The sequence below is a fragment of the Sebastes umbrosus genome, chromosome 13, assembly GCF_015220745.1.
Source record: "Sebastes umbrosus isolate fSebUmb1 chromosome 13, fSebUmb1.pri, whole genome shotgun sequence".
In the NCBI taxonomy this organism is placed as follows: Eukaryota; Metazoa; Chordata; class Actinopteri; order Perciformes; family Sebastidae; genus Sebastes; species Sebastes umbrosus.
Window position 1 is genome coordinate 23,880,753 of NC_051281.1, and position 11,192 is coordinate 23,891,944.

General features: G+C 39.8%; 1 protein-coding gene across 1 annotated transcript in view; it reads right to left on the minus strand.

Moving 5' to 3' along the window:
- The window catches only part of klf7b (Kruppel-like factor 7b), an 83,574-nt gene that overhangs the window by 44,318 nt on the left and 28,064 nt on the right, over window positions 1–11,192 (minus strand). The gene's annotated exons all lie outside the window — the stretch shown is intronic.

The window sequence follows — 11,192 nt, forward strand, 5'->3', positions numbered from 1 at the left end:
TGAAACCAGCTGCTGATCAGCTGCTTAGGCAGAGTAGCAATGAAACAGAATGATACAGAGTTAAGGGAACTGTGGACTCTGAGCTCAACTCACCGAAACTGCAGGCTACCAGCTCAGTCTCTTAACCGTTCAGCTTTAATGCATCAGTGTTTTATCTGTACAGTGATTCTGACTACACAAAGAAAATCCCTTTTAGTGTTCTGGTTTTTGGAAAGAAACATGTCGGTGATAAAACCTGGATAAGCTTATACTGAATCTTCTCATTTGCTGACTTCAGATTGAACTTGCGGGATGTATTTTTGACACAGTCTACCTGACATTCAACACTATTATATGTGAGAGTAAAAACAATGTTCACCTTGTTCGGATTGTGTTATGTGCATTTCAATGCCATTCAACGATCAAGGAAAGGATCAATAAAACAGATCATTAATAATAAAATACACAGATAACTTCCATGGGCTGCATATAAAAGAATAAGTACATCACATTGCCACATGTGGTTATTATTATCAATGTGGTTAATGCAATGAATATTACTCTATCTGATATGTTGACAAATTTTAATATAGGTATCTTCACATTTTCGCCAAAGCGTGTTTGTAAAAGATGCTGTTCCTGGTTGAGGATCATCTTACAGTTTTTCACAGCTCCTCGCACACATTTCCTCGTTGAAACGCAAATATAACAACCCACACAATTCTGACCAAACATCATGACACCATCAGATATCAATAGATTAGGGATGTCAAAGTTAACTCGATAATGTCATGTCATACTAGCCCACTTTATGATAATCACATGCAGTTTGGGGAAAGTCATAGTCAAGTCAGCACACTGACACACTGACAGCTGTTGTTGCCTGTTGGGCTGCAGTTTGCCATGTTATGATTTGAGCATATTTTTTATGCTAAATGCAGTACCTGTGAGGGTTTCTGGACAATATTTATCATTGTTTTGTGTTGTTAATTGTTTTCCAATAACACATATATACATACATCAGTATAAAGCAAGCATATTTGTCCACTCCCATGCTGATAAGAGTATTAAATATTTGACAAATCTCCCTTTAAGGTACATTTTGAACAGATAAATGCGATTAATCGTGATTAAATATTTGAATCGATTGACAGCCCTAATGCACACACTACTGAATACTTACAATACGTCCAAAAATACAATCCAAGTCTGCCTCACTATGCACACACATAACACTAACAGACAAAACATTACAATGACAAGTGAACACCTGTGTGTGCCGTCAGTGTGTTCGGGTATCTCACTCTGCCTTAATTGAAAAAGCAGCACCACAAACATTAGAGAGTCCTGTGGGGTCTGATTTGAAAAGCAGGTGGAGTAACTGATGTAACTGATTGTGTTAAATGGGTTTAATGATGTCGTCTCATATCAATCGCAGGCTCTCGAATTGAATCAAATCAAAATCGTATCGTGGCAGACTTTGTGATATCGGCAAATATCGTATCGTCGTCCAAAGAATCAGTATAATATCCTTTCATGATGAAACTGTTGATTTACACCCCTAATGAATTGTTTTAAAATGCCATTGGAGCTAAAAAGCGTTAATTTCTGAGGACACGCACATCCAAAGCTCAGAAGTAAAGCAGGAAGTAGTCATTATGCACATGCTAATTAAACTAGCGACTAAGTAGTAACTAAAAGCAAGTAGCCAATTAGAAAGCAATGAGCTCAAGAGACAAAGAAAGATAATTAGCCAATGAGAGTGAGAGAACAGGAGTGAGTGAGTGCATGGGGAGAAGAGGCTCTGAGCTTTTATTGCTCACGTGCGCACACACACACACACACACACACACACACACACACACACACACAGAGCATCACCTCCGACCCCCAGCCTCAGCCAATGAAATTTTAATCAACAGTCTCTGATGGAGGAGAGCACTCAGACTCTCCTGCTGTGTAACTGCTCTCTCTCCATCTTCTCTCTATCCTTTCATGCCTTTGAGCACCCTCCTCCTCCTCCTCCTCCCTCTCACCTCTATAAACACCTCCTCCTTCCTCTCTCCTCTCTTCATTGCACACATTTCACTTCCTCCTTCCTCATTCACAAAGCAAAGGTCACCTGCTCCTCTTCCTCCTTCTCATTCACTTTTGTTTCTTTCACTTTCTCATCTCTCTCTCTCTCTCCCCTCCTTCGCCTCTTTTTTTCCCACTCTTCATCTCTTCTTATCTCATCCTCCGGTGTCGCAGTGAAACAGCTGAAACATCTCATCACTTTAGCATGGTAAACTACAGAAATATAACTGCGTATAACAGAAAGTCATTATTTCCATCACTGATCTTGAAGATAAACAGTCAAATCCAGCTGATACTTCTTAAAATTGACCCTGATTTACATTAATTACATTTCTGTTATTGGTTTCATTTGCACTCTCTGGATGCACAGACTGACAAATCACAGTCAAATGAAAAGGAAAGGAGTACACAATGAAATAAAAATAAGGCCAAATGCATCTGATGTGGATTTTTTGGCTCTAACTTGATTCATAATTAGGAAACCCAGCTTGATGCATTTCAGTGGAGCGTCTCAGTCATATTGTTACTTTGCTTGTTTCAGGCTGTTCTCATACACCGTTCATAGCTATACCTACGAAAAGTTATGCACTGTAATTCATATGTATGTCCCACAAAATGTATTAGTGTGTAATTCACATGATCCTGAACCAGGAAATGTTCGTATCCTGTGTAAAACCAAAAGGCAATGTTGATTTACTTGTCAAGTAATTTATGTACTTAAGTACAATAACACCACTTCAGGGATTATTTTAAATCAAACCATCAACTTTTCCTAAACCTAAGTAGCTTTGTTGCCTAATCCTAACCAAGTCAATCTTTTCCTAAGCCTAACTAAGTAACTAAGTGTTGTTGGGCATTTGTAGGAAAACGCACGAAAAAGGAGGAATAACTTTTTCGTAAGATATACGAACCGTTGTATGAGTATACGTTGCTTGTTTAACCCTCTGAGACCCACAGTAGACCCGTTTTTGTCTTTTTTTAGGGGGGTACAGGGGATCTTTAGGGGGAGATAGCGATCAGCTGTAGATGTCACTTAGAAGTGGTGTATATTATCTGAAAGCTGGGAACCTAAAGATTAATTTGAGATGCTGCTCAGCACTGTGTGTCAAATTGTTCAAGTCTCTTCTTTTCTTTCTCCTCTACAGACAAAAGTGTTACAGCATAGACATTATCCAGAAGACACTCGCCCAACCTCTCTCTCACTCTCTCTCTTTCAGACAGACACACACACACACACACACACACATACACACTCCATCTTCACTGTCCACGGTTATTAAATACAAGGACATAAAATTAATTAACAGCTTAATCACTCACATGCACGCACAAGCATGCACACACACACTCACACACAGAGCTCTAAAAGGACAAGGCAGGTACGGCCTTTTAATTTGAGGAATAATTTAATACTGCTTAACCAGGCTTATGGCCATTCTCTCTCCCTCTGTCCCTCTGCCTGTGTGTGTGTGTGTGTGTGTGTGTGTGTGTGTGTGTGTTCTAGCTATTTCATTAATTGGCCGAGATGGAGGGATTGAAATCTGTGGCAGAATCATCTGTTCCTCTGTCTGTTGTGCTTTCTGTTAATGAAGCTACTCTCTGTCTGTCTGTGTCTGCAGGTCATTTGTCATGTCGGACGGCCTGTCCTCCACCATGAGGCATTTGTCCAGGCTGGGAAAAAAAATGATGGGCTCGCTGTCCACACATCACATCCAGACAGTGCATACACATACTGTATGTACAAACACACACACACACACACACACACTCAAGTCTAACCTCTATATCAGCTTGTACATGAATGGGTCTTTCTATCAACGAACTCAGACGTTTCCTGTCATTTTTATCGAAACAACAAACAGCACACTGTATCACAAAGGAGTCCTATTTTTACAGTATGAAAAACAGCATTTTCTGCAATTATTGCAAGATGCTACAGCAAAACAGTTTCACTTGTGACCATCTGAGACTTGGTGCGTGTCATATCCAAATTTTATTTTCTTCAGTTTTCTTCTGTATCTATTATGGCTGCTCATCAACTCTCAACGCTTCAACTTCAACACAACCTGAACATTATAACTTTCATAACAGGCAGGATTTAATAATGGGTTTACACTTAGCAAAGTATAGATGTTGTATCAGAATTATTTCAAGTATAAAACGTAATTTTCAAACAATACCGAGACACCACACATTTCTTTAACGCATTAACGCAATCAGTCTTTCGGAGGATGTAGCGGGCTCGAAGATACTGCTGTCATATGAAACTAAAAAAACCTAAGGAATCCATTGGTACCATGTCATACTAGCTTGTCATGGAGAAGGTTAAATAATGCTCCAAACTATGCTAATTTTGTGAAGAAAAAAAACTGCCATTTTCAAAGGGGTCCCTTGACCTCTGACCTCAAGATATGTGAATGAAAATGGGTTCTATGGGTACCCACGAGTCTCCCCTTTACAGACATGCCCACTTTATGATAATCACATGCAGTTTGGGGCAAGTCATAGTCAAGTCAGCACACTGACACACTGACAGCTGTTGTTGCCTGTTGGGCTGCAGTTTACCATGTTATGATTTGAGCATATTTTTTATGCTAAATGCAGTACCTGTGAGGGTTTCTGGACAATATTTGTCATTGTTTTATTGTGTTAATTGATTTCTAATAATAAATATATACATACACTTGCATAAAGAAAGCATATTTGCCCACTCATGTTGATAAGAGTATTAAATACTTGACAAATCTCTCTTTAAGGTACATGTTGAATCGATAAAAAAATCTGTGATTAATCATGATTCAATATTTTAATCGATTGACAGTCCTAGTCCCTAGTTCTTTCTGCAATAAAAATCTTTTGCTTATTATTAATTCATTCATACATATTTCCTCTTCTTTACCAACATTACTGCTATTATTACGCAGACACTGTAATGAAAGATGTTGATTTAACATGTTCTTGTTTTTAAATAGTTTAATGTGGTATAATTAATCCCCCTTATAAATTCTTATTTATGGTTTATTGTTTTTGCTGTATCTCATTTCAGTATTCTGCTGCAATGACTTTATTTCCCCACAGGGATCATTAAAGCTCGGTCTTTTCCTAATTTGAAAATAAAGCGTTTGAATAAATCTCGTCGATGTTTTTTCTTCTCATGTAAATACAGTTTCTATCGGAGATACTTGAGTACAGAGTGGTTTTCACTCCAAGTGCTTTTGTTCACTTTCATTCACACCAGAGTTTGAGAGCCACAGACTAAAAGTGAACGTTAAACTCTTGACTTTAGGAAAACCATTGACTCTGAAACTTAAATAAGAGTAAATGTAAGAGGTAAAGAGACACTTCTGCCAAGTGGTTTGATAAACGCTCCATGCAGCTGATAGAGGACAAAGAAAGACGAGAACACAAATTACACGATGACGTTCAGCTTGGATGAAACACATCTCGTGGAAACTGGCTGGTAATTCACAAACTCACTCATTCACATTTTGAAGACTGTGGATTTTCCACGAGGGGAAGCTCTTCTGTCAGACCAGTTCTACATATGCCAACCTGAACCACATACCAGAGAGTAAATTAGTAATGGCAAATCAAGTAATAGCTGCAGTACTTGTGCCACCTGCAGGCAATGACTAACCCGACCAGTCAGATGGTTTGTTACACAGAACCGTCTGAGAAGCCGTCATTGGAAACTATTTGGAAAAGGGCAGACACTTTCAAAAAAATACTTGGCTGGTGAATGGATGAACCATCTGTCAACCAAATTAACGAAAAGTGAAACTAACTGGAGGCGAAAACATCGTCTTGAGTGCCATTCTTTGCTCTTCTCGATGTTATTGCAGCATCTACGCTAACCTCTGCCGTTGTTGTTTAGAACAAACAGCGGCCTCTCCAGGTCGTCTCATACACTCCTAAACCACTGCCGTAGCTGCCAGTAGCTCCTCACAGGGCGCTGATTGATTTGTGATCTGGCCGGCCAGACTCAAACGCATCACTTGAAGCCTGACAAGATGGATTTTCGTGCGATCCCGCTATTCTCGCGTTAACATCTTATCATCGCTATTCAAGGTTAGGCAATGACAGCTGCAGTCATTCCATACAGTGCCCGTATCAATTAAAAAATAAATGTGTAAGCCACATAATATTGTAATATTGAATATGCTAAAACTCAAATTCACAAGAATGGAACAGACGCAAGGTCATAGTGACCTTGACCTTTGACCACCAAAATCGAATCCGTTTATCCTTGAGTCCAAGTGGACGTTTGTGCCAAATTTGAAGAAATTCCCTCAAGACTTTCCTGAGATATCGCGTGCAAGAGAATGGGATGTACATACGCACGGACAGACGTATGCCCGTACGAACAACCCCAAAACGTAATGCCTCCGCCATGGCTATCGCTGGTGCGAAGGCATAAATAGTACATAAGTGGGTTCTGTACTGTTGGATTTACTTTTGTACCCAAACCTCAACAGCTCTTTTTGATATATTTTAATGAATTTAGTTGGAATCATTTATTTGGACTATGAAGAAGTGATATGGTATCATTATAATACAGGTTCTCTCAAAGTTGCTGAATAATCATTTTGAATTATATGCGCATACCTTTAAAAAAACAGGGACTTTCGCACATGGCAGGAGCCACTGCCATGCCAGGCTTGTCCATCATAAAAATAGTTCTATGTAGTACCAAGACTCCCTATTCAATATTACCATGAATACAAATTGACTTTATTGAAGAATGACAGATCTTAGTTTTCTCATTACAGCTCCCATTACATTATTGAAAAAAAACATATCCGCTGGCCCTTCACATACTGCTTTATAAAAACTTGTTTGTCTTGTCACCCACTGAGGCTTGAATTAAAAACGTCATGGCCTGTTGTTATTAAGCAGTTGTCAAAAAATGTCATCCATAATTCACATCTCCTGCAATAGAATAAATATATAAACACAAAACCACAAACCCACACAGAAAAATCTCAGCCTTTTAACAAAAAAAATAAACACTTGACTCAAAATGTAATCTTATAAATAACTGAAACATTTCTTTCATCATTAACACACTGGTATTATGCTTGTTAGTACGCGCCTCTCGGGGAGAGGATCTGTTCATATTTTCAGCCATAACAACTTGCAGTTTGATATTGTAAATACTTAATATGTTCATAATTTATGGAACAGTAAAACACAGAAATGTGCTTTAAGAGGAGACTTGTTAAAGATGCATTAAACAACATTAAATCAAATGACTCCAGGATATGTGAGAATCTGAGAATCAACACAGCAAGCACCTCTGTGCAGCTTTCAGACCAACAAAAAACAGCACAGGAACTAGTATATGTTAGCGTGTATGCTACCTGCCTAGCATAAAATGACAGATCTAAACATGATTTACACCCGAGGGTTCATTGAGTCATATAGGACTGCACATTGAACTGATGCTCTAACTACTGAACCACTTCATTCAATCCGTTTTTGCTCTGAATGTATCACCAGAAAGAGAGGATAGGAACTGCACTACCCGATTTGTTTTTTTTGCAAACTAAAAATATCCTCCACTTACTCTGCCTGCTGCAACAACTCTCTGAGGGAAACTACAACAGAGAGTTGGAGAGGTGGAGTGTTTCTGTGTGTGTGAAACAGAGAGCAGCATATGTATGACTTAGAGAATATGTCTCGTTGTGTTATATCTTGAGTGCACCTCTACTGAAGATTTCATGAATTTCAGGGTCACTTTTGATGGTTTGTCAGGTCTGATATTGACAATACAACTTTTTTGGACTGAAGATGTCAGTGGACGGTGTTTCTGGCTATCATCAGCTTCCTACAATACATATACATGAATTGATTGGATGGATGGATGGATGGATGGACAGATGGATGGATACATAAGGCCAATCTTAAGTGATACAACTAAACAACAGCAAAAAATAGACAATACATATGATGCCCGCATCCCATAAAACACCTCAGAACCAAAGGTCAAGACATATCTAACAACACAATTCATTCACAGGTGTCACAACTGAGGGTACAAAAGACTCGCTCAAGTGTTCTGTGGAGCATCTGGTCATCTGATCAGTCAATAAACATGTTTTCTTTTCCCAGACAAAGTACCTATTCACGCTCAAGTCTGAACCCTCCTTCTTGCTCCTCTTCCTCCAAAAACAATTTCTGTTAGATCAGGAGTCATGCCAATTATAGAGACCGTGTAACACCAATGTTAACGTATAGAAGCGAAATTTCACTCTAAAAATTCATTCATTTAAATTGTGATTGGTGGATTTGCCGGCAGAGACTGAGTCAATTTCAGCGTTCGTGTAGAGTTCAAATGGTAAAATGGACTTGCATTTATATAGCGCTTCTCTAGTCTTCCGACCACTCAAAGCTCTTTACGCTACAAGTCAGCATTCACACACACATTCATACACTGAATGTGTATGGTGCCAACCTGCCCATCAGGATCCAATCTAAATACTCATTCACAGCCTTCAGGAGCAATTTGGGGTTAAGTGTCTTGCTCAAGGACACATCAACATGTGACCGGAGGAGCCGCCGACCTTCCGATTGGTGGACGACCTGCTCTACCTCTGAGCCACAGCCGCCCGCAAATGTGCTGACCTTTGAGGGGATGGAAAACCAGAGAGTCACAAATGATGAAAGACGTTATGTTAGCCGTATCTCAACTTCCAATTTTATATAACCATGTCATGCCCTGCTCAACAAAAGAGATGTGGCATGGTCTGCATGTCAGACAGCAGTGGAAAATACAAATACAGTCTCTTGAATGAACTGCATTAGCTTAATGTCTGGTTAGCAACCAAGCGCACATTTAGTCACTACGTCAACAAGCTTCCACACGCCCTATTTGAGTGTGAGAATTGATTTTGCTGTACCACTTTCGGTGTGACCAGGTACTAAATTAAAAGTCTGTTTGTTCTGGTCCAAATCAGTGGACGAGTCTGGGGCAGGACCGACAACGTAAACACAGGAAGATGGTCCTGAACAAGGCCCTATTGCCCTACGTACTTTATTGCTGGTCCAGGTCAGACCTTGTTTCAGTCTCCGGCTAGCTGCTGGATTTCGCTCATCTATATAGCAAACAGCTGGCTTTAGCTGAAACTTCCAAAGTACAACTTGTAGTTGGGTCAGATCGAGGTTGGATCATGTTTCCAACACAAACGGAGCGCTCGAGAGACCACTTTCTCTAAAGGGTCTTGCTTGTTTTGGTCTGCACCGAATTATACCAAGGAGGAAAACAAACCAGAGTTTGATTAAGCCGGATTAAACAACACAGGTTATTAAATAGAAAACATTCATGAAGTCGAAAAAATGTTGGTAGTAATTTTAACATTTTATGGTCTAACAAAAATCTGATGATGCTGAATACCTTCAAAACACTTTAGGATGTCTCAGTGCATAAGCACAGTTTGTATAAGCACATCACGACTGCACTGGTTGGTTTACCCTGATATTCTTACGCTAACCCTGACCAATCTCATTTCTTATTGCCTAAACCTAACCAATCCAACCAACGAAGGCAACGAGTACTAGCCAATCAGAGAATCAGAGGCAGAGTAGGGCGGGTCATGCCTTCGCAATATAGCAGGATTCATAATTTAGCGACTGCCTAGGCAAGCGTAGGTGCGCTGGAATACTGGTCACAGTTCATCACGTTCACGTTGAAAATGACCAAGCCAATTACATTTCAGCAAAATTGAGGATCAGTCGAAATTGGAAGGGAATCTTTCTGGACTTCCTGATGGCCAGTCCACCCCCGATGGCAACCTTGATTGAGTCTTTTCAAACACAGCATGAACATTTTCTGACCAGTTCATTTCATGTCAACAGGGACACTCCACTTCCTTTTAGGCCAATAATTAAATCCTTTGTTTTAATTGTGTTGGGATTGGGAGTGGCCAACTTCATCTCTACAGGTCTGAACTTTGTCATTCGATATAAGACCCTCAAGGGCAGAATAATCTGGTATTCTTTTTAAGATGAAAGGACATTCGGTCAAAGCTGCAGTCAGCTGTGTCAAAGTTAATCAAGAAGGTGATAAGATGGTTCCATAGAGGCCTTCTGCTTTCATAAAAATAATGTCAAACTTTATTATTCAGTCTGACATACGGAGGTCTGGAGGATTCCCAGGTGAGTATTTGAACCGATATTAGTCCTTTACTCAGTATGTCACTAGTGTCCACCTCGTATAGGCCTATGACAGATATGATGATGTTTGATTGACAGCACATTTATTGTGTAGCTGCTCAGTTTGTCTACATTCTGATCAGAAAGACAAAATCAGAAGCTCAGGAAAATATTGACAAAAACAGGCGTAACACTGTCTAAAGCTAATAAGCTCATATCTCTCTCTCTCTCTCTCTCACACACACACACACACACTCTCTAACCTCCCCTATCAAGCGTCTCTCCTCTCTCTCCCTTCCTAATTGACCATGAAAGTACCCCATAAATCGAGTTACTGCATTGTGCCTGTCTAGTCATATAAAAGTGCTTTAATGGTTTTGCTAGGAGCTCTGTTGGGAACATTAGGCAGAACTCTCCACATTCATTAGCCCATTAGCCTGTTTCAATATTGACACTGTCTCATTTGTCCCCTCCCCTGTCTGTCAGGGCCGAGACACTCTGGGACCAGGTCTGAAATCTGCCCTCTAGCTATGCTTTTGGTCCGGATCAATCTGCGCTCTTCCACCGTTTGCTAACAGGTTCAACAATACCGCTTTGGGAAATGACTTGGTGAGGCACAAAATTGAAAACCAGTCATCTTTTATAAATGTAGTAACCTAGCTACTTTACACAGTTTCAGTATAATTATACAAACCTAAAGCATTTAAATGTCTAATGTCCCCTAAACGTCATCAATCTTTCCATTCATCCACAGACAGACAAACAGACAGGATGGATAGATAAAAGTCGCCCCCCTTAGGGACTAGGTATCTTTAGACAAAACAGCTGGACCGAGTCTCGTAAAACGTGAGATTTTCCCCTTTACGGGATTCATAATCCTTGCCTATCATATTAATGAATCCTTGTCTCAAATACCAAATGTCCATTTGGAGAAATCCAGATAAAAACCTGGACAAAAGAGCAACATCCTTGGCGCAGGTAACATT